The sequence below is a fragment of the Manacus candei genome, unplaced genomic scaffold (assembly GCF_025592945.1).
Source record: "Manacus candei isolate 608988 ecotype Guabito, Panama unplaced genomic scaffold, ASM2559294v1 h1tg000065l, whole genome shotgun sequence".
NCBI lineage: Eukaryota > Metazoa > Chordata > Aves > Passeriformes > Pipridae > Manacus > Manacus candei.
In genome coordinates this window covers 7526376-7550442 of record NW_026138113.1, presented here as the reverse complement: position 1 = coordinate 7550442, position 24067 = coordinate 7526376, and the positions used below count along the sequence as shown (strand labels likewise).

The following is a 24067-nucleotide window of genomic DNA, read 5'->3' as shown; positions in this document are numbered from 1 at the left end:
CAGAGGTCTCAAAAATTTCACATTCTTCATCTTTTACAGAGGAGAGAGGTGGAATTGTACCCTATTTTAATCCCTCACTCTGAAATGCCAGTGGCCTTAAAATGGTCTTTATCTTAGTGCTTGTAAGATTTTTGCCCAGAAAGTGAAGAGGGAGGGTCATATATTGAGAAATTATTTCCCTGTTGAATGGTCAATCACATCCGTGCTGTTGATTAAGGACTGCTGGCAAACATTAGGCATTTTTGGCTTGTTATTAGGCATCCTTTCATCTGTATGTGTTGGAAATACACTTGCACTGTTGTTTGTGCCTGGAGCATGAATAATGGATCCTGTTTTACTGCTGTCATCTGTGTGGTTCATTATGAGATGTTTATGCAGTGTACAAATTCTTTCTTTTTTCTTACATCAAGCCTGATCCTGCATTTTCTCCTCAGGTAGGAGACCTTTACTGGTATGAGGAATGCAGGCTGCTCAATCATGTTTTCCTTTTCGGGGGATTAAACATGGTTCATCCTGGTTACATCTGACGCAAATCCAAATTTTCATTTATGAATCATTTTTCAGGGTTGCATGCAAAGCATTCGATATTTATTAACAACGACATGATAGTTACTGCACTGGTGGACTTTGGCCCTGGAAAATCTCCACCATGATAGCCATCTTAATTGATTTTCAGGCATGGGCCTTTACCTACTGCCTGTATTTAAAATGGAAAGCTTGGTCCCTGTGCCACTGCCATTTACATTGGGAAGCCCATTATCCCTCAATAACCAAGTCTGACAACGCTCTGGATGAACACCTGTATTCCACTTAGAAGGGTCCACTTCATTTTCATAATGCATTAGCAGAGTCATGGATCTCTGAGCACTCATTTGGAGGTCCTTATTGATGCAGATTTGTTTATTAAAAGGAAGAAGCTGGACTTGTAAAAGTTGGGACCTCTAAGTCTTGAGACCTGTAGCAAAGCTCAGGTTCTAAGATTCTGAAGGAAGTCTTATTAGAGCAAGTTCTTCTGTGAAGAAGAAAAGAACTATTTTTGTGATCTGTTTTTATCTATAACAAAGATCCACTGGCTGTGGCATTTTACTTTCATAACTATGTATTGTAAATGGAATTAAGAGGGCTCTGTACACTAGAAGAAATATTCAACATTTGAATTTTTTGAGCAACTGGAAAAGAGATGGGCTTTCATGTAGTTCCTCAGTCATTTCCTTGTGTCAAAATTAAATAGAACAAATAACATATCAATGCAAAAAAGGTGATACAAGATTTGGACCTCTTTTCTGAATCCAACTCTGCCATGACCTGCATTTAACATATTTTTCCTACTTTTCCTTAACCCCACATAGCTGAGCTTTTGAACTGTTCATTGCTCCCCCTCTTCACTACATCAGACTGCCCCCAGCCCAGCAGGGATGTGGTACTCTACATGAAAGAGCACATCACACTACCCTGCACAACCTCCAAGGTCCAGCAGGGATTGCAGGTGAGAGGGGCTGGGAGGCAGGACCAGATCATGAGCCCACGTGCAAGCAGCAGGTACTCACTGAAGCATCCCTGTAAGTAATTCCTCAGATTACAAACCACTTTGGTTTCAGAAACAGTTCATAACATTATCCAGCATATAGTACAGAGAACATTAAAAATTAATATCAATAATAAATTGACTAAGAATGTTTTCATAACATGTAGCAGAAAAAGGAATTGCCTGATGCAGATAAAACTGAGATAGGTTTAATAACACCATTAAAATAAGCTACATAGTGCCAAACTCCTAAAGCACAGATATTTCTTCATGCCAACAAGGAACTACTGATAAAGAGTAACAAACTAAACGCAAAGCCTGACAGTGGTTGCAACCTCTGTGCCTGCAAAATGTAAAACATCAGCCTCCTTGTAGCTGAACAGCACCAGCAGGGTCACTTACCCAGACTGTTCTGGCTAATTACATTTCCTAGGGCAAGAATAAGTTCTAAAAGAATATGATGAGCACAGCTCACTACTGGGATCATGGTTTATATGCAAGTATTAGAAGAATCTCAACTGTGATTCAAAGCATCTCAAGGAATGCACAGAATTTTGAAAAGGAAACAGGCTGAAACCTGTGGGATTCCTGAAGGGTACCACTACGGAATATACATCTAAAACAGGGAGTAATGGGTAACCACACACCAGGTATATATTTCTCTTGTATGTAGTGCTAAGATGAAATAGAACTATCTCTGTAAATAGGACTTCTCCCACATTACAAAGATGGTCACATAGGCCATTAGTTTCCTGAAGAAGTATGATGAAAAGTATTGCTCTTTCCACTTGTACCTACTGGATTCAGAAGCACAAGAGGGGGCAGGTATATGGCTTAGGTAAGAAGAGACCTTCTTTAAAAGGCCCCTGTCTGATCATATAACCTGTTTCACTTTTCTATTTTAATGATTTTCGTTTCAATGAATATGCACATAGGTGCTTTAGTGATGAGGAGAGGAAAGCAATACTGTATTCCTATAGGGAATATTTTTCCTGGACACATACAGTTCTTTCTGGACTGCCTGAACAACGGCTAATCCTGACTGAAGGAGGGAGGGAAGGAGTTAATGAACTTCTTAATATAATAAACAGAAAAAATACGAAGAATTAAAAAAGTATTAGTATTGTTCAACACTGCTATTATTAAAGATCTTCTTGTAAATCCTGCACAAGAGTAGGGTCATAAACATTTACTATTTTCCATGGTGCAATTTTTAAACTACATTGCTATTCCCTGGAACAATCACCTCTAGCTGCTGCTTACATGGTTAAGCAATTCATTATATGCTGCTAAAACACTGCACAGCCTCCATCAACTAAATGTGTGGCAGCTTCCCTGCACCTGATACACAGAGGTCCCCACTCACTTTGCACTGAAGTTACACGTTAACTGACAAGTGAGAGAGGCGTAAGATTTAAAATCTGGGTTTTGTTTTCCCACAAGGTATTAAAGACAACTTCGTGCAGCAAACCTCAGCATTCAGTCACTTGTGGAAGGAACCTACAGCTGCCTCGATGTTTTGGTCAGCAGAACATCGGTGCCTTGTGGCCTCAAAGTCCTCCCTTTGGGGCCAGGGAACCCAAGGCTGAGAACATTCTACTGCATCCCTGAATCCTGCAGCTTTTTGCAAGCTGCAATAGGGCACAAGCTGCTTTATTTTCCAGTATTGTATTTCAGTTCATAGTTTTGAAGAGCTGTTGGATCACTGAAGAGTGAGGTCCTGTGGTGCAGCTCAGAGAATGTCCCTGTTACTCTGCTTGCAATTATCTCTGGGCATCACAGCCTTCTGCTCTGAGGGGGCCTGTGATTGCCAACCAGGACGTTCACCCATCATTGCCACCACTGCCTAGGTACAGTTTAGTGGCATTACAGCCCAGCTTGCTGTAATGTCATTGCTGCACAGCCCAGCAGTGCCACTGTGGATTGAGGTCTGCAGGTATTACTGATATTACCACACTGTTCAAGGGGCCGATAACTTTGCTATTGGAAATTGCACACAGCTAAAGCTCAAAATATAAATTGTCATTCCTCCACTCTTTTAAATAAAGCAAGCTCCCAACCAAAATGACAGATTCTGTTCCAGTTTGACAGCACATCTGTATTTTAAGTGTTTTTTAGGTACCTTCAGGCACTTTTTCGCCCTCTCCATAATAGACAAAAATTTCCCTGTAGGTGCCATGTCTGCCTCTCTGACCCACACCATTCTGAACATCTGAAGGCAGTTCAAAGATTACTTCTGCAATTTAGAGGTCTACACAACCACTGCAACTTCTGCTTCAGGTCAAATATACTTTCTTGAAAGTCTATTTTTGTGCAGCTTGACAACATATAGAAGAATTGGCTTCTCTTACATTTCCCACCAAAAAAGAAAAAAAAAAGCAAAAAAAAACCTCCGAAAGGCAGTGAGTTCTACATGATGGTATAATTTTGAAGTATTTCTTCTCCATATCTTTCTCTAGAGAAACTTTTGGATACTCTTTTCACTCATTTTTTCAGCCATGTTTCTATACAGTCCTCTGGGCAGATGTTTCACAAATAAGTAGGAGCCAATAGACTTTTACTGAGTTCCTCTGACTGTTAAAAGGTCCTAAGTAACAAACCTAAGTCAAAAAAACCCCAACAAATACACCAGACAAAAAATCCTGTCCTTTGGGTCCTATCACTTCCTGTGGTTTCTTAAAATGTCCTGGTAAGAAAAAAAAGCTTCATTAGCACTGGAGATCAATTAAAAAAACCTTATTCAGTCCTCAAGTCCAAGGGAGCAGAGTGGTTGATATTTCAAAAGAGAAAAGGTGCCGCTGAGAGAAAAGTTACAGAGGTTACTGGACTAAACTTCTTTAGTTTTGCAAGAAATTTCTGATAAGTCTCTCCTCAAGCAGTAAAAGAAACACAAAAAGTTTTGATAAGTTATTGAATCTTAGATTTTTTGTTTCTTTATGAAGTTCAACATTTTTCAAGAGGTTCAGCCTTTGTTTTCAATGTGCATCTGAACAAGATAGGAGCAGGTACTGGTTAGCATTTTCTCAAAGACCTCATAAGTGCTTAATAAAAGATGACCCATTTTGTTGTTTATTGTGAAATTATTATATTTTCAAATTAATGTTTAAAAATTCAATTTCAAGCGAATAATTTAAAATATTTTTTTCTATTATAAATACCATTTTCAAAGTATGTTTGCAGGAAGTTGATTTAGCAAAAATGTCTTTTGCTTTTAAAGTCAATTTCCTTTTCTTTTCAAAATTATTCTAACATAAGCGTTACTGACCTCAAAATCAACACCACAGTTAAGAGTTCAAACTGTAACCCATGATTGGAAAGATTTGCCTTTCTTAGGGATTTGATACTTTTCAATGAGTGGCTCCTGAGTAAAATAGGGAAAAAAATAGCACGGAAACTGGTATTTTATTCTAACTCCTACATAATTAGATCTCTACAGTTTTATTCGCAAAATGTCTTGCAGAAAGAAAAGATGGGGCACTGAATGAAGTTACCAGTCATACAAAAATTACTTAATATCAAAACATCAGTGACTTAATTCAATTTAAAGCATTATTGCTTGACTCTCTTTGATACACTCCAGTATGTAATACTACTCACAATTTTGTAAGTTTTATCTGTAAAGAGTGCTCTGGGACTGAAGTCAAGATGCTTACACAGTGCCTACTGCAGCCTAAATGCTTTTCCCATTCCTATTTGCATATCAAGAGAAAAGAAGAAAATCTGATTTAAGCAGGTAGAAAGCAACATAAAACTTCTGTCTGTGCATATAATGAGAATACAGGTTATATTCACTCATGTTCACAGCTTAAAGAAGAAACCCCAATAGAAACACCTTCAAAACAATTCTGAAGTCCTCATTCTCCCCGTTCCTTTCTTCAATTTTGATTAACACAGACATTTACATAAAAAATAGGATGCTGTTTAGATGGTTTTGTAGTCCATATACTCCTTCTGAAGTTACAACCTTATGCAATATGCTAATTTACACAGCAACCACTTAACAAACACAAACGGTATAAATATTAGGCTGAGGATCAACTGAACTACAAAGAAACAAAAGATCCCACTTTTGTGCAAATTTGGCTAGTACTAAAACAAACAAAAAAAGTGAGAGGATACAGAATTTATGCTGTTAAGCACTGAACTGATATTGAATTTTCCTAAATGCTTTTGCTTTAGAAAATGCTGACTTGTCAGGATCTATGAGTGCATTGATTTCCCAGATCTAGGATAAAACCTTAGAAGTCAGAGACCTTCTCCTTTCCCTTCCTTCCCCGCCCCCAACCCAGCTTCCTGATCCCATTTATCTTCACCCGTTCCCCAAATCCAGCAATCAAAACTGAATCACCCACGGCCCTACAAGAAAGTCTTCACCATTGTACCAACTCTCTGTTTATAATATCTTTGCTCCAAATCAGGGAAAGTCATCCACTAACTTAGTTCTGGAAACTCTCAATCTGTTTTTCTCAAAATATAAACAGGAAAAAGATTACTTTTAAAATAAAAAACTTATAAAGAAAAGAGTTTGCTAATGACAGTTTTCAAGGATCCCAGTAGCTGATAAACCAAGCAAGATTTTGCAGCGCTCCTTGGAAGCAGAGACAGCTGTAACAGCTTTTGTTCTGAGTTCAGATTCAGGAAGAAATTTGACACAAATAATACCACTTCAGGCTCTGGTTTATGTTTCTTTTGGTTTCAGTGACAGGAACTTAAACAAGACAGATCTGAATCCTCAAGTAATTCATTCTAATCAGCCACCTGCCTTCTCTGTCTGTTTAGACATCCCATATACAGAAGTGGTTACTGAAATAGCCACTCAAGGAAGCACAGTTATCCTCAGACTGTGTCCAGCCACACACTTTGCTCACACAGAGTTTGCAAGACTTAAAACTGATAGAGGAGAAGAAATTAATTTCAGTACTATTAGGGGACATGCCTACAACTTGTCGGTGCATTGTTTAAAATCAGGAGTCATGAAAGCTGGCACACTGGTGAAGTTTTCCTGTGGTTTTGTTACTCGAGATAGACTGAATTTTATTATGCCCAAGAAACAGGCTTCTCCCTGGGAGATGGCATCCACTGCACAGCACTACTCTTCAAAAGCCCTGGGCAGCTCCCATACAAGAGAGGAGTTTCCAATATGTCCAAATAGAAGCCTGCAGCAGGCACTGCTGCTGCTGAGCTCTCATTGCATTCCTCCTCTCAGCAGGGACAGCACCCAGGCAATAATGTGATAGCAGCTGGAAGACCAAAACCAGCCCTGCTGTGGTGCTAGTTGTTGATGAGAAGCTTTCCCTAGGAGGCAGTTTTCACAGTGCTCAATGACTTACATCTTAAAAAGGGACAGAACTGAGTTAAGGAACTGTCCCCAGGTCTGCCGTTTTCTCTCTTCTGAAAGTGAAAAGAAACTACAGGATAGGTAGCTTCAAATGAAAACAGGCTGCAAAACATAAACACAACCTAACATTTTCCTGCTGCTGCTTCTCCTCAGTCAAAAATATTCAAACCAATCAACATTATACTTCTAGCACGTTGTAAACATAAATCAATGCTAAGACATGGGTTTTGTTATCAGACATGCTATTTTAATAAGAAATACATTAATTCAATTAATTTTAAGACTCTACTGTTTTTGTCAGGTTACTTGTTGCCCTTTCCAGTCCCTCCTAAGCCATTTTGCTGAGGTTTATGGAGGACAAGGAGTCTGGGCAGCTCACAGGCTGACAGAAGACACTGAAAGACAGGGAAAAGGAAATCTAAAGGGATTTGTGCACAGGCAAAATCAGCTTCCTCCTCCTACAGAAAGCAGAAGAGATAGAGGGGTTCCACAAAGGAAAACCTCGATGAAAAGTACTTTGGCACTTTCCTCCTGTCTGGGAGTAGATAGGCAATAAGTCACTTCCTTGTGCTTTAACACCAGGCAGCAGCAGTTTGAGTCTGGACATCCAGAGTGTTCAGAATCCACTCCAGCTGCTGACAACTCAGCCAGTGAAATCAGATTACTTCCAGGCACGGAGATATCCATGCTGCTGGCACAGCACACACCTGGACCCAGTCCTGGGGACAGCAACTGCTGCCTGTGCACAGCACCATTTGTGTGAGAACATCCCTGAGAGACAGAGCCTGCCAGAACAGAGGTGAAGTGTGAGGAGTGACACAGCCAGTTTCAGCTTTCTCTAACAGTGAAACATTCAAATACTGTCACATAAGAAACCAATAAAGCAACAATCAAAGGAACATCCCAAAACCAAAAAGAAATCAGCAAAAGCAGAGCAGGTCTGTCAGTTCACTGGTCACTGCTGTGTCACTGGTTATCAACTCTGGAATGACACTCAGGAGTCAGTAACAGTTCTGCAGATAAGGAAAGATTCCCCTGTCACTGAAATAATTGGGATAAAGGAGTCGATCTCTTCATTCAGATTTTAAGCACTTTTTGACCTTACTTCCAATTCTTTCATAAAGGAACTTTTGAGAACTGGCTTCTACACCTGCTACTGCAGCTCTCTCCCAATCTCACACCCTTCTCATCCCAAATTTAAGTAGTACATCTTCTTCTGGATTCAGTATAAGCTATTACTGAGCCTAAACATGGTTCTGATCTCTATTCATTCACCTTACTCATTCACCAAATTCTCCTGTGGCTTCCCAAGATCATCTGACATTCCAGCCTCTGACACAAGCAACTTTCCAGACGAATCACATCTCCACCGTGTCTAGCTTCTATAACACCACCTCTGAGAGAGTATCTCTGCTTTTTTTTGCAAACAAAATGCTTGTGATGCTCTCACTTCATATCTCAAATACTGCAGGATGTTATTCCCCAAGAAACACAATGTGACATGATTTTAAATGCGGGATTTGAAAAAAAAAAAAAAAAGGAGCCCTTAAAACATTTTATCACTAACTGACTCACTATCATTAACATCCTTGCCCTGTTCTTCATCACAGTTCTTTTATTCCCCTGTCTTCCCCTGAAACACAGCCCTGCACCACCCTAAGTCTCTTGGGCTGTCCCTGTAACTAGTCTGGAATGTCACACAGAGTGGCTCTAACTGCTGCTCTGGGGTCAGTCACTGCCTCTCAAACACAAGAGGCTCAGAGGCTGTAGCACACTTGCAGGGTTGCAACTGTGTCCTGTAGAGGCAATTTGGAAGAAACAAGGAGCAATTAAAAGAGGCAGATGTGAAGGAAAAAAGTCCAAAAGGCTCCAGACACTTGTGGCATTTGCTTTGGTTCTTAAAATTAGCAAGTACCCCTGGGAGCTGTGGGCAAAAGGCTATTTTCAGGTATTGCAAATGATGGATAATGTTATGCTGTGTGTTTGCACTGGGTTTAGTGGATAGTTTGACAAGTTTATTGCTTTTGTGGTTTAAGAGATCAAGGTACTGTGGAACTTCACATCCAAGATATTTCATCATAAACCAAAGCAACTAAAACTGCAAAGCAAGGAAAGACAAAATGGCTAATGCTAAGCTTGAAGATATTAAAAATGGAAACTGTTATAGTTACCAATTAACATTTAGATTGCCTGTACAAAGGGATGCCATAAATTCCCACACCTCAGGTACAATAATTCCTTTTAATATCTCATTGTATCACTGCCAAAAGACTCCCTCTTTGCTGTGTACCATTTCAAGGAACATTTGTACACTTTTGGCATCCAGAAAGTATTGGTGCACGTGAATGATGTCAGTCAACATATTTCTTTGTAATCCAACTTATTGACAGTTTGTTTCTTCCCAGAGAACCTCTCCAAGAGGAAGCAGAGACAGCTACAGTTCTACTGAACATTACTCAAAAGGAAAGGCACCAGTTTAACAGCACTGAGTAAATGCAATGTTAACGGAAAGAGGTAATTTCCTACAATTCTATCACTAAGTTCTGCATAATGCACCCATAAATTTCAGCTGCAGCCTGCACTGAAAACAGAATTTGGCTTTGCCTGTGCACTATGTTCTGAGCTCATTAGAGCTATGAGTGAATATCTGAAAAGTTCTTCCACTGTTTTATTTTGTATCTCTATTAGGTTTTTGGCATTCTAACAAAAGTGCTATTCTGAGCAATTTTTAGTTACAGCTTCAAAATAATTGGACTTTCACATCATGGAGTTTCTTGGTGGAATTTTTATCATAAAATCTTACAGTGTGGTTTCAAACACAACTAATTTGCAAAAGGGTTACCTTGTTAGCCAAAGGTACATCATATATTAACTCTTGGTTTTGCACAGTTTTGCCTTTGACACATGTATACAAGCAATTCTAGTACTAAAAAGAAAAAAACAAGAAACACAAAATCAAACTTGAGAAATTTCAAATTAGTAACAAATTAATCCTTTTGCACTAAAAGTAAATATTTTCACAACAGAAGTAACCCAAGGGGTCCTGTAGTCACCATTGTCCAACTACCTGTAGAAGTGATCCTCAACCAAAAAAGGAGCCAGACAGCTCAAAGTTCAGTTTCTGGAAAAAGAATAAAAACCTAGAAAAAAATCCAGAGGAAAAGAATGGAATGAGCAGGTTGAAAAAAATGAATCAAGGCAAAAGCAAAAGAACTGAAAAAAAAAGCTGAACACAGAGAGGAGCAGGGGAGATGAATGTTATGCTTCAAATACATAGAAGAGTCTATTTTCTAATACCACTTCTGGGAGAAGAAAATTAATCCAACACAAAGACAACTAACATTCTGCATAAGGAAGCTGCAGGGACAGTGAAGCAGTGAATAGGTGGGCTGGGAGGTTTCAGACTAAGAAGTCTGTATAAAGACATTAGGTAAGGACCTGTTAGAGATGACACCAGGTTATGGCTCCTGACTTCGGGCAAGACAAGCACTTCAGGCCTCTTCCAACCTTGTATTACATGATTTCTGAGAACTTATGTCAGGAAACAATTCAGCCCTCAGCTGAATCCAACCTTGTAGATGCAATTTGCTCCAGATTTCTGTCTTAAACTGCATTTCTCTGTCCGTTTGCCTGTTGCCAGAGAAGCTCAGATCAGCCTACTCAGACCTGACAAAGCAGACATCTGATGCAGGAAGCTCAAATACAAAATATGATGAGAGTTTAATCAGGAAATCTGCCCAGGATTCTGCAGCAATTAAACCTTACAAGAAATTATCTTCAATGCAATAACCCAGTTGCTCATAGAAACTTCAGTAGGCTTTTTTTAAGGATGCCTGTAAGGCACCAAAAGAGAAAAATCGGAAACCATGAAAAAACAAAAACTGAAATACCTTAAGAACCAGTCCTACACATTTCATTTTGGAATGGGTCTCTGCTATTGAAGAACCCACAAGAATAAAATAAATGGATAAAATAAGAGTCTAAGCTCACATCTGCAACAGTAATTCAAAGAGATCAAGTCTTAAAGAGAAATACAAAATGAGCTGGCAGACAGGAAGAGTGCTGCACAGTGAATTTCAACCTGGGCTCTCTATATCATGCAGAAATGGGGTTTAGCTAAGTCTCTTTTAAGATTAGCTTTTCTATTTCCACACCAATACTTTGCATCCTTGCTTTCCCTGCTATGTGCAGTCTTGGCCTTCGTTCACACATTTTGACACTCAAACTTCAAGAATCAAACCCATCACTACTCAGTCCAGTCAGTGCCATCCAAAGTAATCTCCCCTTCTTACCCTGAACATAAAAATGTCAGACCTGCCAATTTGTTGTTTTCATTAGCACTGAACAGTTGCAATATGAGAGTATTCTCAGAGATTTTTGTGGTCTCTGGAACGTCAGGCACTTTGCATCTGAATTTATAGGTGTGTATGCATGCAAGTTGACAAAATATGATCAAGAAACAAAATTCAAGACAAGAAAATTCTGAGTTTCTTCCAGACTGTTGTATCTTGGTAAGACAGGAGTTTAGAAAAATCATGTTACTTGTAAGTAGCTGAAAGAGTCTGTGTTATTTTTGCATAGTAAGTTTTCCAGAGCTCTAAGTTAACCTTGACACAAGCAGAGAATTTACTGGACAGCAAGGGAAGTTCACCAGGACAGGGTATTATGAAGCATTTGTAGAGTTTTTGTTTGTTTGTTTTCTTTGGGGTTTTAATTAAACCATTCACACATAAGGAGGTTGATTTGCCTTGTGGTCTCCTCAGTTTTCTGCGAAAAAAGTACTAAGGACACTCTGGTATCTGCCCCACAACAAGAACCATTGTGGCAACCAGCATTAAAGTCTCTGGGAAGGGGGAACCCACACAATGCTACAAATAGTGAAGTTCAAAAGACTTAGAAATTAAAAGTAACCCAGGCAGTTGCCAATAGTCATGGAGATAGTGACAATAGTTGCCAATAAGTAAAGGAAACATTCAATTACAGTTTCCAAAACCTTAGGGAAGTTGGGCACTTCCTTGGAGAGTTCTTTGAATGTTCTAATTTTTTGCTTAACAATCATTTGTCTAAATGAGTTCAAGCAAAGATCAACTGTTTCCATATCAATGAATGGCTTAAAACCAAGAATAAAGTAATAACTTATCAGCTACATGTGTACAACTAATTCCTCATATTAGTCAGGAATTACTAACTTTATCAGCCTTGTTGGATTTGCTCTTACTGATGTAAGCAAGATCGAAATCTGATATAAGAAATTTGCACTAGATTTGGTTCAGAGCTTTGCTTTCTGAAACATTTGTGCCGTTTGTGGCAATAATTATAGCAGGTTTTACAGCAGATAGTTATTGTAACTAATTTGTGCTTACATGAATAATTATGAATGAGAAGAATGCTGCTTACAGTCCTCCCTCACATCTGGAGAAGACCAGAAGCACAACAGCAGGTGTCTGGATGCTGTCATGAATTTGGTGCTATTTATTCACTGAATGCCTAATCTTTTCTCTCCTGATGATAAATGGTCTAATGCAACCTCATATATTTCCCATCAACTTGCGTCATTGGTTTACTGAATTATTGAACAGGCAAATCACATTCACTTGGCAAAGATAGTAAACAAAATAACTACTGAATACATATGAATATCTTCATACTAATCAAGAGACACACATAAACTACCCAACTACCCATTACAGAAAGCTTGCTTTTTGGTTTTCTCATTCCTCCATAAATTCACATGTAATCAGCTACTACATCTCACCTGCCTGAAATACCTTTGGGTATTCCCATCCCTTCCTGCCCCTCCTCAATGCCCCCTGCCCCCAAAAAATTAAAAAAAAAATAAAAAAAAAATAAAAAAAAAAAATAAAAAAAGCCCCAACACATTGTCACTGCTAAGGCAAAGTTTGATAGTCCCAATTAAAAAATCTAAGATGTTAATGGGCTGCAATAATTAAGCGCCTTTCTGACTTTTTTTCCAGTTTTTTTTTTTACTTGGACATTTTAATTTATTTTTAGCCTTACTTTCCTTGGTAGAAGAATAGAAGGAACTGGGCAAATGCTTTCTAAAATCTTTGATTTATAATAAACTAAAAATCTACTAAACAAAGCATTTTACTGCACACACAACTACACTTAAAAAAGAATATGTTAGCATTGGGTTTGTTTCCATGTTTAAAGGTAAACAACACAAACACCACCACAAACCCCATACCACATTATGAACTTTCATCAGAGAAAACAAACAATAACTTTGAACCACACAAGGTTACAACAATTAAGTTGTATGAACAATATGGAATGCTTTTCTAAAGCACTTCAGAAAATAACTATTATTGAGTCTGCAGTCTTTAAGGCTACAATTCAAGTACTACAATTCCAACCACACAGCTCGGGTCAAAAAGGAACAAATCAAGCTGACAGAAAGTAAGTTGATGAATTCTTACATGATTTTCCAACACAGACACAGATGGACAAGAATAGAAGCCAGTATACAATAAAATACCTCTGTGCTACTGTTTCTGGTGTAAATATCACCTTTTCTTGCTGTTACTGTCTTTCACAGATTAAAGTATTCTGACATATTTTAACTGATCAGGCTTTCTAGCCTCTTTCCTGAATCCAGTATATGAGGCACTAGCATCTATTTACTGTCTGTGAGAAGTATGCAAGGAAAAAAAACACAAATCCATTAAAAAAATCACTATAAAGTGAATTGCATTGTGCAAAATCAGAAGGAGTAGGCTGGGGCTTTAAAAGTTGACTCCAGTTAAAGGCACATTGGAGAAACTTTCACATTGTACCATTACCAACACAGCAATGTTTTTATTCAGATTTTAAAATCCCATATTTCAGGGTACTTAAAAGAAACAAGATTACCTGAGCAAACAAAAGATTGGGTTGAAAATTGAGGAACTGTTGTATGTTCGAGGGGTTTTTTTGGTCTTGTTTGGTTGGTTGGTTGGTTGGTTTTTAAGTACTGCAGTATTATTTAAAGAGGGAGGTCAAGTAATGATCTTAAATTGAAATCTCAGATACTGTTAAAAACTTTGCATCTTTGTCTGATTTCCACAGGAACCCAAAGCTCCAGCTGGTTGAACAAGGGCTCTTTGGTGATCTTTCCCACCTGTGCCTTTGTTCCCAAGGAATACACAGGCAGCAGACATGCCCTGGACAGCACAGTGGCACCTGCTGTGGCACCATCCTGCCATCACAAGCTATGCACTCTCCAGTTTCTGCCACCATGTGCATCCCCCCCAGCAGCCTTTTCCCACCCCCTTACAGTTTCCATCCATCTGTTTTGAACATGGATGTCCAGAAGGCAATGACAAGCAGAGCAGCACCAGCTCTGCTGCATCCCTGAAAAAAACCTTCCAGACAGGCAAAGGCCCCACTCCCTCTCAAGGAACCTTTCCTAGCACACCACAGTTAAGCCTACATTGTCCCCCGTGTCTAAACAGAAATTTATCCCCTCTCTGTGCAATCACTTCAGTATATTTATAAAAATTCATGAAGCTACAAAGAGTAAAGTGAGGGGACAGAACTGTAACTCTCAGTGTTTCTTTGTAAACTATTTTTCCAGACTTGTGATAATTTTTGTGAATGTCCCCTGGATTGTGTCCGTTTGGACTCCAAATTTCTCATGCCACACATCATGCTGGCTCAGAGTCTCCAAACAGCACACTTGGTATCATCCTGTTTCCCCTAGTTTCTATAATTTCAGTACTTTAATTTCCTCCTAATTCATCGCATGCAAATGAGCCCTCAAGTTTCTCAAGAAACAAACTGAACAAACACAGACTTAGCACTAAGAGAGACGAGTGTTCGGATCTTTTTTATCTTTTTCATCCTGAGATAAACTGTCAAGCCACCAGAATTTCTAGTGGAGTATAACAAAACCACAGGTAAAACTGAAGGACTAACATACAAAGACCACAGGGTTTCTCAGCTCCAGATTGTATGAAACAGCATCACATTCTGGGCCGAGAATCTTTATATACTCCCAGGAAATATTAAAGTCAATAAAACTGAAGTCTTGTAAAACTAGCACAAATTGACACTTAACCTTATAATTTCCTCTACATTTAAGTATTTGCAAGAAGTTGTTTCACCCCTACTCAGCATTAAGGCCTAGAATTCACAGAGTGCAGAATAAAATGGTTTTAGTTCTGTTTTACAATCTCTGTTCAAGCTGCCAGGTAGGGTGCCATAAAACAGTTTCTCTGGGATGTCTGAGGCTAAGAGTATGGCACTGCTCCCTAATGTGTTTAGAGCAACATCAGAAAAGAATATGTACTGATTATATAAAAACAGCTCCAACCTGTATCACCCCTTCTGCATGATGGAATCCTTTAGACACACACCTGTCTGCACAGAGACTCTAAAATGACACTGAATCCACTTTGCCTCCTCCACATTAAGGCATTATGTGCATTCCAATCTACCTGTGCTGTCCTCTGCCTCATTAGCATGTCACCACAATTTCAGGAGCAAAATTCTTGTCACAGTGTGCAAAGGCAGAAGAATCTGTGTAAGATTACTTTGAGTTACAATAAACAAAAAGCACTGAAGCAAACTGAACACCCAGAACAGAGCAGCCACCGGTGCTGCCATTGCCAGGTACCAAGGAAGCCACTGCATCTTCCACCCCAGCAGGTCACAGCAGCACACAGGTGATCGATCACACGTTTTAATCTCATTACTGCCCCAGGGATTTCTTTTCCCTGGAACAAGTTTTCTTGCTTTTTGGTAGCTCAGGTAACCACAACAGTGACTAACGTTAAACGGAATTATTTGTCTCCTCTGTATTCATTTACACACAAACTTTGAGGTAGTTCAAATTAAAGATGATGCTTAATTTGTCCTCAAGTTCTATACATATGTCTGCTGCTAGCACTCATTAAACTCCAAAGGATACAACAGAAAACATTCAGTTCTTAAAGCTGCATTTGCAAAGGAGGTAAGTGCAGTGCAGCATCTAAGCTTAGGCTAATGGTGTGCTGCTAGAATGAATATACAGAGCACACATCCAGTCACTGCAAATAAAGTATTCCAGCACATTGCTTTGGAAATAAGTCTCAGGATAATACAACACTCTGACAGATGAACGTTTAAAAAGATTCAAATCTCAGGGTCCCAAATCAGTTCAGCTATTTTAAATCATTGTTGTAAATATTGAATATTAAATGAATAAAACTAATTTGACAACAAAAACATTATTTATTTCCTTAGAGATGTTTTATATTTAATTCTTCTCAATAAAATATCTCTTGTGAGGTCTATGACAGCTCTCTGCAAAGATCTGAAATTTTACAGCAAGTAGTAAGGTAACCCATCACCTCTTCCCATACACAATTAATCTCTTTCAAAAGCAGAAAACATGCACAGAAATTAAGGTGCCAACTGTTTGCACAGTTGGAATCCCTGCTGGAATCTGACACACAGAATAAGACACACAAGTAAGTAATATCTCTCCTGAGGCAGGGCAAATGCAAAGAACAGATTCCTGGTATTTTCCTATATCCTTTCTGTATGTGTACAAGAGAATTGCACCCAAATAAATATCTACCATTCAGAGCCCATACTATAAACAAAAGGACCCTGAATGGTGGGGAGAACTGTAGTGAAATATTATATGGAGGGCAAAAATGACACCTTTGGCTACAGATTTTCAAGAACTTTTTACTGTGTGTTATGAAAACTCCCTACAGATGAGATTTGAAATTCGAATCCAAGTTGCCACGTTTAATTACTAAATAAATCTTGGACTAAATCTTCTGAGTCCATTTTAATAATTGAAGAATTTCCTTATACAAGTCCTTCCAAAGGAGAAAACTCATATCGTTTAATATAACTGTATGGCTTTCTGAGCCCTATAACATGGAAGTACAAATTATAACTGTAAAACATTACTGTTAATTCTGGTACATCTTAGGTTTATTTAGCACTCATATTCTTTTGCTGCCTATCTTTCTGCACAGTTGTTTTATTGCGGTCACACATCTCTGAAGAGACTTGACAGTTTTCAGTAGGGTTAGGCTTGAATAAATCCTCAGATTTTACCACTTCCATCTTTAAAGATCAAAGTTTGACTTTCAATACAGAGCTGACTTTGGGATTAAGCTCACTAACAGCATCTGAGACTTTACAGAAGCTGAACTTCTAAACAAGGCAATTATCTTACAGGTCAAGATGAAGACAAGCCAAGACTAACTTTTTAGAGATTATTTTGCTACAACATGATTAAACTATTTCTGCTACACTGGTCATATCCTTTTTAATTAAGCCTAAATTTTGGATTAGACTGTGAGCAAAAAATACCTAGGTATGCTAACAGCTCCACTACCCTAAGCTAAGACAACTGCCTCCTTTTTCTGAAAAATGGATTTCCCTAAAATATGCTTACACACACACAGCCAGCCTGCTGCTATTGTCAACTTTTACCACTTTTTAGATAAAAATATATCCTGCTTTACTTCAAATCTGCAGAAGTCAGTGAATGATAGTTAATTGCTCAGTCATGTACTGTGTACAGCTGGAGACCAAATAATGTCTGTTCCAGTTTCCCAAGCTTGTTTTAAGTATGTTCTCATGGGTGCCTCTGTAATTCCCTGCACTCCATCCCTTAGCCAGACATACATCTCTCTCTGTCTCCTGAACCAATTTGTTCTATTTTTGTTACTTTAGATTTAAGGTAATGATGAGACTTTTGTCCTGGTCTCCAGACAGCTGAAAATCTGGGTCTGGATCCTTTCATCTGTTTCATGCATGTTAATGTGCCTGCACTGAGCCCCACTGCTTTCTGGTAGGGTCTTAATAAGAGCAAGTTTCTATACCTATATATCCAATTGCAAAAAATCTGCATTCATGTTTTCAGCACACAAGTATTTTCAATATTTATAATGCACAAATGTCTCTTTCAACATCAAGATAACCAATAAGAACTCATCATCTTAATACCAATATTCACACACATATGTTAAATACTCCATAGTGCTTATAGATGACTGGGTACAGTATATTTTCATTCATTTATGTTTGCTAGTCTAAAGATTATTTTTGCATTGAAAGATAATCAATAAAAGCACAGACTTGCTAGGAATTTAATGCAGATGCAAAAAGGGTATTTTTAGTGTGCTTTTAAAGGGCCTTTTCTAGAAATCTACAAAGGTAATATTCTAAAATTTTTCTTTGTGTACTTTTGAAAAATCCCACTATTCAATAATATTCCTCACTATGTGAATATTCCTATTAGGAATAAGACCTGAGAATTCATATGCTTCAGGCTCTCTGACAACAAAAATTTCCATTTCAATTAAAAAACCCCAAACAAACAAACCATAAAGCCATCTAAAAGAAAAAAAAAAATCTACATTTTTTTCCCCTCCATGGTAGATCTTCAGATAGGATATCAGTGCTTATAGCTGAAAATTCATTTTAAAGTCTCATGGTTTTTTCCAAAAACTGAAATGAGCAACTACAGTCAGATGTCTGAAGTGTGGTATAATATAGGTTAATCATGAGATGTTTTATTTGTATTTTACAATTGTCTTCTAGATTATCTTATCGAATAAAAGATTACCTGGAAGGTCTGTTCATAGTTCTGAGGCATCAGTCCAAAATGAGAGGGGAGACTGGTCAAATTTGGACATTACAATTATGCACTTGCAGTACTGTACATTGGCTAAGGGTAGACATAATCTGTGTTTCAGAATACATAACCTGTGTTTCAAATTACATAATCTGTGTTTCAAAATAAACCAGGTGTCATCCAACCCTTCCCCCCCCCGAGGTCTGGCACAGCAACACTGAGGCAACAGAGAGCAGTGAACACAGCACAGATGGGGCTGATTCCACCCCCACATGTCATGTAGGTTCTCTCTGAGTTACCCTCAGAACAAGACAGAGGAGAGTTGGCCTCTTCCGACTTAATTAAGAATATTAAAATCATTTCAGCAGAGAAGAAACACAAGGTATCACTTGAAGGAGGGCAAGCTTTGAAATTGGGAACAGACAAGAGCCTTCCTTGTCCACTTCCCCAAGAATGTAGGAAGCTGCTCCTCCTCTGCATTCCAACATGCTCAGTGTGAAGAGCTTTTCACTGATATCTAATTGAAATTGCCCTTGTTGAAACTTGTGTCCTCTGTCTCTTGTCCTTTTACTGCACATCTCTGAGAGGAGTCTGGCTCCACCTTCTCTTTAGCCTCTCATTCCCTCTTCTGTGAAAGGCAGAATTGCTTCCTTTGAACTGCAACTTCCATAATTCAAGTTATTTGCCTTTTATACTTAATGGATTAAAAGCCTGATTAAGGGAATCCTTGACAGACTGCAACAGTTACTTGGGACAATGATACCCCCCCCCCCAAGAAAACCCAACATAAAATAAAAAATGTTTCCTAGAGTAAGGCAAAATAAATTCAATACATAATACATTGAGAACTGGTTGCTTTAGCTAGCAATGACTCAGTCTATACTTGTAGCAGATGCTCTTAAAAACCACCAAAGCTAACAAGGGCCACAGACCAACAAAGAGGTCCACAAGGTAAAATATACTGTTATTTAGTGCACTAAGCTGTTCACCCAACTCTTACATCAATAGTTGGGAAAACTGCAATAGAGCAAAAAAAGTTAATTGTCTGTGAGAGATCATGTCTCACTGTTGCCTTAAAACTGGTAATAATATATATATAATAATATAATGGTGCTCTCCAAAATAATAATTAGCACTCCAGAAGTATTCAGACACAGTGAGAATATGTACATCAGCAGTCATAACTGCATTACTATTAAAGTTATTACAGAGAAAAATCTTTTAAGAATACAAGCAGCCAAAGAACAAAACCAAAGTAAAAACAGTGCAGAATTACTTTATGATTATTTTTTTCATAGCATTAATTTATCTTTACTTTAAATTACTCACAGAAAAGGAACTCACTCCTCTCTTTCAAAAGGGAGGCTTGTCAGTCAGCAAACTCACAGCTGAATATCTTTATCTCAAAGAGGCTAAAAGACTAAATTATTTACAATTTAACTAAAACCTAATTCCAAAGGAATTGTGCTTGTGCAGCATTTTCTAACAGTTTATGCAAGCACAGGCCAGCTGAGAACAAACAAGGCACGAGCTGCATACGATTCCAGATTCCTAATTAACCATACATACTACAACAAGCAGCAGCACTGCACTAAACAAGTTAACATGCAAATTATTCTTCTAGCAAGCCAGTGCTACAGAGACAACAGAATTTGAAAGCATAGCAGAAGAACCAAGACTCTGTTTTTAAACCCCCTTCTTGATTAGGTAATCCAATTTGTTTTCTTAAACATTTGTATAATAACAGCATGTAAATGCTATAACCAGTCTACTGTGTTGCTTTTGGCATTGTAAAAATAAAAGGAAGAATGGCAAAGGTTTTGTGCTTATGAAGAAGTAAACATCTATTTGAACAATCTTTCACATGCTTTATAGACATACCCAGACATCAGATGTTTTTCTTCCAAATTCCTTCCCATGCCCACATAACAAGATCTGCCTCTGAGCTGAACATGAAATACATTTTAAAAAATATTTTTCCAGCTATACAAGTTCATAATCTACAGTTCAATATGAATAATTTAAAAAGGCACCAACAGTAGTCCTTCTAGAAGAAGTGGAACAATCAGGAATTGCTACACTTAGCAGAAGTACGTAATAATTTAAAATAGCATATGATAAACATTGTGTCTTCCTGAAATCAAACCTGTACAAACTGGTCTGAATCCAGAAAAACAGAATACCATAGCACATATTAAAAATGAATCCTAAACCACACTCCTCCTGCCTCAAAGGCAGGGCTTTAGGCTATATCTGGATTAACAGGAAAAACCGAGTAGGATTTAATTATTCCCTGTGCTGGGATGACAAGAATGACTGCAGGGCACAAGGGCAGAGAAGCAGGCAGCAGTGTTCAGCAATCACTGCCTCTTCTGCATCCTGCAGGGGTATGCAGACCTTATAACCTTCAGCTTAAGCCATTCCCTCATGATCAGTACAGTTATACTTCTTGGTGCTGAATTAGTTTGTCACTGGTAATGCTACAGGAAGGGTCATATCCATCAGGATGAATAAAAACCTGCATGGAAAGATTTATATGATGTTTTTCAATACAACTGCTGGCAGCAGGGAGGGAGCAGCAAAGACCTGACACCCTGTAAGTCCATACTGGGCAACAGCAGGTGAGTCCTATAGAAAAAGAGGGCAGCCAGAAATCATCTTAACTTCTCTAATGTTCTTCAAAGGGAAAAAAGTAACTGCGAAAAAAGTTTCTTTTTACAACTACACTGCTGTATATCAGAGTTTTGCTGGTAAAACAAAGAAACCCAGATGGCATGGACAGGACCATAACACGATTATTCCAAGGGAATATCCATCACAGAAACTTAAGTACTCTCTGTCTGCACATGCCTGATTTTGAAACACTGCAGTGGAGAAGTTATTTCAGCCCTTTACAGAGTTACAAAGCCAGAAGATGTGTAAATTATGGACAGGAAACGTAACAATGGAAATCAGTGACTGCTAACCACAATCACATCTGATTTGAGCCCTTTTGGAGCAAGGGGTGTACTCCCTTCACTCAGAGAACATATTTTCTAAAGTTATTAACTATTAGCAACCCATAAACCACGGGCAGGACAAATAAGCTAATCAATAACTGATGCCCTTCCAGCAGTTCACAGTGCAGATCACTTATCAAGAGAGACTTGGGTCCATGTTGAGAAAGAACTAGAAACTGAGGAATAAGGCCACAGTCTAACAGTCACTACTATGCTTAGAAACCTCAAGCACTTTAATCCTCACATGATGGGGTGCAGCAGGTGCCCAGCAAAAGCCTGGGGAGGCAAATGTTAACTTCTACCAGCTGGCACTAACTCGAGACATCATGACCTGTACTTCACAAGTTATTGCTGAAGAGCTCCCAGATGAGCTATGTTAATAGAGCTGTAGCCTAATTAAACCACATCCTTCACATCTCATCCTCCCATGTGTCTGGGAAGATCAATGCAAACTACGGCAACCCAAGTGGGAATCATTAAATGCATCTGTGAGCCATGCCAGACCAACAAACAATTAGACACACAATGTACCAATCAGTACAACAAACCAGCCTCATGGTTATGATCCCATCAGCTTAGCTTTCCTCAAGTCTACTTCCAATTAATTATAAAACATTTATACACAAACAGTGGCATCTCTAAATGTCTACTTTAAACACCATTAACACTGTCAATAGTCTAATTTCTATAAGTAAACAACATAGCTTTTCTCTTGACAGGAAAGTCTCACCCCACTGAAACTTTCTGTGCCATTCAACACGTATATAATTATATTGATACAGTTGTAATCCCTCAAGGAAGGGAATGGGAAATATGTGTAAACATACTAACCAGGATAATAAGGTTCCCCAAAAAAACAGCAATAAACATATTTCAATGAATCCCAAAACCAGAGAATACCTCAATGACTTTTGGAAACCTACCCAACAACTTATTTAAAGACAAAATTAGAAAAACACATGCTACAGCTCTGAATTCGTGGAGCTCACAACTTTTTGTAAAGACCAGTGCTGCCACTTTCTGGATGAGTGCATTTACCCATTTCCCAGATGGCTGTAAAGGCTGTGCAGTGCTACATTTCCTGGGCTGGAAGGTGCCCCAAGCAGGCACAGCATGGCTGGGAGAGCAGAGGAGAAAACACATGACCCCCACCTCCCCCATTGATCAGGTAAGAAAAACCTTTCTCATTAAAAAAACCCCATATCTAATATATGGAAAGAAAGAGCCTTTAGGAGCTATACAAGCATTAGCAAGAATAGAATGAAGCAGTACCACCTGTACAGCCCAGATGGGGCCTGCACACGTTTGCATAACCAAAACAATGAGAAAAGAGTTATAAAAGAAACCCTTCACATCCCTGTCTTGTGTTACACAGGGATCAAAGGCCTGATAGCCTGAGCACCAATATCCTGATAAATGCTCTGCTCCTCCTGTGTAGTTTAAACACAAGCCTTGTGCTGCAGCTCCCAGAGGGTAAATATGGAGATTGAATCTGTCCAGTTTTGTGACAGCTCTGACACATTCAGAAAACAGACAGAACAAAAAGACTCCAAACCCTACCAAAACTGAACTAGATAATCTGAAAAATTACCAGATAGAGACCAGGTAGATTTCTTAGTCTGCAATAACAAAGGGGAGACATTTATTTCTACTTGCATACTTTCTACTGTATGCTTTTTGTTTTTCACAGTGACTTAAAGAGTCCCCCTTGTTGGCATTAATCAACAAATTTCTGAAGAGTAGAAGAGTAATATTCATTTTTTATTCAATCCGAGCAGTTTCAGTAGCAGGATGTAGTTATTTAGCTTGCAATATTAAAAACAAAATACTAAAACAAACAAACAAACAAAAAGCCCCACAGCTGCATACTTTCACACTGCCAAAAAACCAAATAACTCAGACCAAGCTAAGTGACTTGGGATCATAGGCTAATTCAGTGGGTCTTAACTCCTAAAATCAAATTCAGTTTTCTGTTTAATCAGAAAAGCAGTTAAGTCAGTACATATATTACAGGAAGATACACTGGGATGATATAACACCAATATTCCAGTATCCAATATTTACTTCAATCAATATTGCTTGGCAATAATAACAATGTATTATAAATTATGGGGCTATCAATCTGAAGTCACTATGTGGTAGAGAGGAATTTGGGGTGAATAGGAATGAGGTGTACTCTAACCAGGACAGTCAGCTGTGTCATCTCCATCTATCAGGGATTCCTGATTTAGTTTAAAGGTTTAAAATTGTATTTTTCCTTTCCATGTGACTGTCCTCAACCGTCAGTCTATGCTTGGTCTGGCAGAAAAACTTTTACACACAACCTCCTTTCAAAATAAAATCTTTAAAGAAGCAGTATTAGTGCTATGTAGATGAGAAGATTTCCAAATCTCATGTTACCACAGAATGAAGAAATCTGTACAGTCAGATATTTCAGTGAAGTAGCATCTAATTATTTCTTCTCCTGGTGAATCTTTCTTACAGCAGAACCTATAAAGAACTTAAAACAAAACCCACCCATTTTAAACTATGGCAGGTTTATGACCTTGCATCTCACTTGCTTTCAGTTCCTTTTATGAAGCTTGATAACAGCTGCCCTCCCATCTTTACATTTTAGGAAG

General features: G+C 38.4%; 1 protein-coding gene across 12 annotated transcripts in view; it reads right to left on the bottom strand.

Moving 5' to 3' along the window:
* The window catches only part of VSTM2B (V-set and transmembrane domain containing 2B), a 362287-nt gene that overhangs the window by 137978 nt on the left and 200242 nt on the right, over nucleotides 1-24067 (bottom strand). The window contains exon 1 of one of the 12 annotated variants that reach the window (XM_051805912.1): nucleotides 19777-20143. The exons of 9 other annotated variants lie outside the window; for them this stretch is intronic. The gene's annotated coding sequence lies outside the window, so the exon portion shown is untranslated. Of the gene's footprint in view, nucleotides 1-19776; nucleotides 20144-24067 lie in introns of those variants that run through there. 2 more of the 12 variants (XM_051805915.1, XM_051805914.1) reach the window with 2 other exon arrangements.